This window comes from Bombina bombina, chromosome 1 (genome assembly GCF_027579735.1).
Source record: "Bombina bombina isolate aBomBom1 chromosome 1, aBomBom1.pri, whole genome shotgun sequence".
Classification (NCBI taxonomy): domain Eukaryota; kingdom Metazoa; phylum Chordata; class Amphibia; order Anura; family Bombinatoridae; genus Bombina; species Bombina bombina.
The window spans coordinates 668,061,732-668,067,731 of record NC_069499.1 but is presented as its reverse complement, the minus strand read 5'-3'; positions in this window follow the sequence as shown (position 1 = coordinate 668,067,731).

Genomic DNA, 6,000 nt, shown 5'->3' with positions numbered 1-6,000 from the left:
CAAAATGCCCCATTGTTTTCTATGGGGGAATCGTGCATGAGCATGTTTTTGAAGCTGGCCACGTCCGTAAGCACCGCTGGTATTGAGAGTTGCAGTGGCGGTAAATATGCTCTACGCTCCCTTTTTGGAGCCTAACGCAGCCCTTCTGTGAACTCTAAATACCAGCGGTATTTAAAAGGTGCGGGGGGGAAAAAGCCAGCGTTAGATACGTGGGTCGTTACTGACAAAACTCTAAATCTAGCCGTATGGGTTTAATAGTAGTTTTCAGATCTCTTGGGTCTAATATGTGTTATATTCAATAGTATATTCAGCACTCAATGTGGTTGCTTTAATGAAAAATTGTAGCTGAGATGAATATTTACCAAATACAAGCAAAAGCCTAGCTGCTTTAAAAAAAACTGTCGTGTGTATGTTGTAACCAAGACTGTAATTAAAATTACATTTTTTTAATTGTTTGTTTTTTTTTGCAATTAGTTGGAACTAGTTGACTAGCGTATAGGTGGATTTCCAACCTGATCAATCTCATTAGACGGGCCAAAAGTTAGACTTATACAGAATGTTTAACAAGATATGAAATAAAAAGTTCACACTGGCTTCAACTTCTACATTGTTCATACCTCTCTTGAGAAGGGAGTTGATTATTTCTCAGATCAGAGATGGTAATTTAAACCATTTTTTAATAGACGTTTACAATCTGAAATAGTTTCTTAAATCTATTTTCTTATCCTTTAATTCTTTCTTAGACAAACAGAAAACTTGCTCCTTTATTTTCTCCATACTGTTTTCCATGCCTTTCCTACTTATCCTCAGAAAACAAGCTAGAAAGATGAATTACTCCGCTGGTAAATTTTCTGAGGGGTGATATTTACTTTGTGATAAAAGAGGACAATGGAATGGTACATGTTTGTTATCATTCCTTATTCCGCAAGAATCAATATATTTACATATGTTAAAGCATTTCTCACAGAACTTATTTTCATAAACAAATAATGTGGGGTGGATTCAGGATCTGATGACCTAGAAGGCTTGACCTGGATAGCAAATAATAATAGAAGGACCTACATCTGCACTCGGGTTTTATTTGACTCACATGATAGCTGACAAAAAAGAGATTAGGCATCTGGCTTGGTTTCTAATTTTCTCTGCTAAGAGCTAAATACATGAAAATAGCATTTCTCTGGCCTGAGTACTACAACTAAAAATAGTAAAGCATACTTATTAGATACCTGCATATGCTCACCTTGCTCCTGAGACCAAGCATACAGGGAGTGCAGAATTATTAGGCAAATGAGTATTTTGACCACATCATCCTCTTTATGCATGTTGTCTTACTCCAAGCTGTATAGGCTCGAAAGCCTACTACCAATTAAGCATATTAGGTGATGTGCATCTCTGTAATGAGAAGGGATGTGGTCTAATGACATCAACACCCTATATCAGGTGTGCATAATTATTAGGCAACTTCCTTTCCTTTGGCAAAATGGGTCAAAAGAAGGACTTGACAGGCTCAGAAAAGTAAAAAATAGTGAGATATCTTGCAGAGGGATGCAGCACTCTTAAAATTGCAAAGCTTCTGAAGCGTGATCATCGAACAATCAAGAGTTTCATTCAAAATAGTCAACAGGGTCGCAAGAAGCGTGTGGAAAAACCAAGGCGCAAAATAACTGCCCATGAACTGAGAAAAGTCAAGCGTGCAGCTGCCAAGATGCCACTTGCCACCAGTTTGGCCATATTTCAGAGCTGCAACATCACTGGAGTGCCCAAAAGCACAAGGTGTGCAATACTCAGAGACATGGCCAAGGTAAGAAAGGCTGAAAGACGACCACCACTGAACAAGACACACAAGCTGAAACGTCAAGACTGGGCCAAGAAATATCTCAAGACTGATTTTTCTAAGGTTTTATGGACTGATGAAATGAGAGTGAGTCTTGATGGGCCAGATGGATGGGCCCGTGGCTGGATTGGTAAAGGGCAGAGAGCTCCAGTCCGACTCAGACGCCAGCAAGGTGGAGGTGGAGTACTGGTTTGGGCTGGTATCATCAAAGATGAGCTTGTGGGGCCTTTTCAGGTTGAGGATGGAGTCAAGCTCAACTCCCAGTCCTACTGCCAGTTTCTGGTAGACACCTTCTTCAAGCAGTGGTACAGGAAGAAGTCTGAATCCTTCAAGAAAAACATGATTTTCATGCAGGACAATGCTCCATCACACACGTCCAAGTACTCCACAGCGTGGCTGGCAAGAAAGGGTATAAAAGAAGAAAATCTAATGACATGGCCTCCTTGTTCACCTGATCTGAACCCCATTGAGAACCTGTGGTCCATCATCAAATGTGAGATTTACAAGGAGGGAAAACAGTACACCTCTCTGAACAGTGTCTGGGAGGCTGTGGTTGCTGCTGCACGCAATGTTGATGGTGAACAGATCAAAACACTGACAGAATCCATGGATGGCAGGCTTTTGAGTGTCCTTGCAAAGAAAGGTGGCTATATTGGTCACTGATTTGTTTTTGTTTTGTTTTTGAATGTCAGAAATGTATATTTGTGAATGTTGAGATGTTATATTGGTTTCACTGGTAAAAATAAATAATTGAAATGGGTATATATTTGTTTTTTGTTAAGTTGCCTAATAATTATGCACAGTAATAGTCACCTGCACACACAGATATCCCCCTAAAATAGCTATAACTAAAAACAAACTAAAAACTACTTCCAAAAATATTCAGCTTTGATATTAATGAGTTTTTTGGGTTCATTGAGAACATGGTTGTTGTTCAATAATAAAATTAATCCTCAAAAATACAACTTGCCTAATAATTCTGCACTCCCTGTATGTATCTGATAAAACACTAAAGTAAAAGAGAGAAGACAAAATATGTTGATCTGATACTAATGGGGGCGCTACAATAGTCACAAAAAGTATATATATATCACAATTGAAACTATCAGGTATGTGATGCAAAAGTAAGACAACAATTTTAAAGGCTATAAAGAGTCCCAATTAATACGCATTGTCTCTGGCTGCTCACTAGAATAATCATCAAAAGTAGATAGAGCTCCTATAAGGGGTGAAAAACAGACAGAGGCTCCTCTAAGTGTAGTATCATCATGACATTTGGAGGAGAAAAGAAAAAGTATCCACTCACATTTGATAAAGCACACAATAGTTGTAGCAAGGCAAACCAAGGCTTCTGAGCCGCTCGGCTGACTCTACATCCAGCACCCCTGGCGGAAATATTGCAAGGGTTACGGTCCTCACTTCCTCTCATGTTATGCCCCAAAAAGCAAACCGCAACTCCAGGTATCCCACACAGGATCTCACCGGTCAAAAAGGCAAAACGGCAATGGTCATAAAGGTAGTGTCAGAACCTCCATAGATAGAAGTGGTAGCGGATATTTAAAACCATTTATTTCTTAAAAACAATATTCTTTAAAACAGTGACGTGTTTCTCGGCGATCAACGCCGTTTCCTCAGACTGTAATATTACAACTTAACCGCTACCTATTTAAATCTACCTGCTTCAATCAAAAGATAGGCAGTGCAAAGGGAAACTCCTCCATCTGTGACATCACACAGGTGAACAGCATCCACAATATGTTACTGGATACATTTGTGAAAAGAATGCCTCCTCCTGTGACATCACACAAGTGAACAGCATCCACAATATGTTACTGGATACATTTGTGAAAAGAATGCCTCCTCCTCTGACATCACACAGGTGAACAGCATCCACAATATGTTACTGGATACATTTGTGAAAAGAATGCCTCCTCCTGTGACATCACACAGGTGAACAGCATCCAATGATTATTGCTATATAAATATACAATATTGGGCACAGGCATAGACAGATACATCAAATTGATACAATGTTCATATATGCAAATAGTGTTTCCAGAGATTGCCACATCCATAAATAGCAGATCGGTATGCTGCTAAATGCTCAGAATGGTGAATTCTATCTAAAGAAATATTCACTACCAAGGTTTGTGATGTTTAGTATAGATCGACTAGAGGTGTTCCTATAAACACCCATACAAAAAATGATATACTGGTGATATTAATGATTATAGTGATAACCCCACAATCGTACTTAAGTTGGTACTAAGTATGGAAATGTGAACAGCGTGTGGTATGGTGATGTGTGTAACAAGTATCTATAAGAGAAATATGATCCTCCGTCAGCTATATAATATAGCCGAATGTGGTGTGGTGTCTTGGACTGTGATATGACAGATGCACTGTCATGATATATGAATCCTATATAATAAATGTCAAAAAGTGATAGTATTGTTATTTCTAGTATATTATAGTGTAAGTTCATGTGGTGTGTGTACTATATCTATAAAAATAAATATAGAATGTGGTAAGTGAATAAAGAGCAAAATAAATGTCATGGGTCAGAAGGACCCCTATCTGGCAAATACTAACATAAGGGAAAGTGAATAATTCTAAATTACTGATATATATATATATATATAACTATAATTGTGATTATAATAGCTGGTAAGACATATCAGCCAATAGAATGCGAGCTCAATCTGATTGGCTGATTGGATCGGCCAATCGGATTGAACTAGATTCTGATTGGCTGATTCCATCAGCCAATCAGAAAATTCCTACCTTAATTCCGATTGGCTGATAGAATCCTATCAGCCAATCGGAATTCGAGGGACGCCATCTTGGATGACGTCCCTTAAAGGAACAGTCATTCGTCGTTCAGTCGTCGGTCCGGATGGATGTTCCACGCTGGAGGTCTTCAGGATCCTGCCGCTTCGCTCCGGATGGAAGAAGATCGAAGATGCCGCTTGGAGAAGATGTTTGCCGGTCCGGATGTCCTCTTCTTGCCGGATAGGAGGAAGACTTTGGAGCCTCTTCTGGACCTCTTCAGCACCGGATTATGGATCGCCAACCCCCGCTTGGGTTGGATGAAGATGTTGGAGCCAGGACGGATCGGTGATACCTGGATGGTGAAGACAAGGTAGGAAGATCTTCAGGGGCTTAGTGTTAGGTTTATTTAAGGGGGGTTTGGGTTAGATTAGGGGTATGTGGGTGGTGGGTTGTAATGTTGGGGGGGTATTGTATTTATTCTTTTACAGGCAAAAGAGCTGAAATTCTTGGGGCATGCCCCGCAAAGGGCCCTGTTCAGGGCTGGTAAGGTAAAAGAGCTTGTAACTTTTTTAATTTAGAATAGGGTAGGGAATTTTTTATTTTGGGGGGCTTTGTTATTTTTATTTGGGGGCTTAGAGTAGGTGTAATTAGTTTAAAATTGTTGTAATATTTTTCTTATGTTTGTAAATATTTTTTTATTTTTTGTAACTTAGTTCTTTTTTATTTTTTGTACTTTAGATAGTTTATTTAATTGTATTTATTTGTAGCAATTGTGTTTAATTAATTTATTGATAGGGTAGTGTTAAGTTTAATTATATCTTAGGTTAGGATTTATTTTGCAGGTAAATTTGTTATTATTTTAACTAGGTAAGTATTAAATAGTTCTTAACTATTTAATAGCTATTGTACATGGTTAAAATAATTACAAAGTTGCCTGTAAAATAAATATTAATCCTAAAATAGCTATAATATAATTATAATTTATATTGTAGCTATATTAGGATTTATTTTACAGGTAAGTATTTAGCTTTAAATAGGAATAATTTATTTAATAAGAGTTAATTTATTTCGTTAGATGTAAATTATATTTAAGTTAGGGGGGTGTTAGTGTTAGGGTTAGACTTAGCTTTAGGGGTTAATACATTTATTAGAATAGCGGTGAGCTCCGGTCGTCAGATTAGGGGTTAATAATTGAAGTTAGATGTCGGCGATCTTAGGGAGGGCAGATTAGGGGTTAATACTATTTATGATAGGGTTAGTGAGGTGGGTTAGGGGTTAATAACTTTATTATAGTAGCGCTCAGGTCCGCTCGGCAGATTAGGGGTTAATAAGTGTAGGCAGGTGTCGGCGACGTTGAGGGGGGCAGATTAGGGGTTAATAAATATAATATAGGG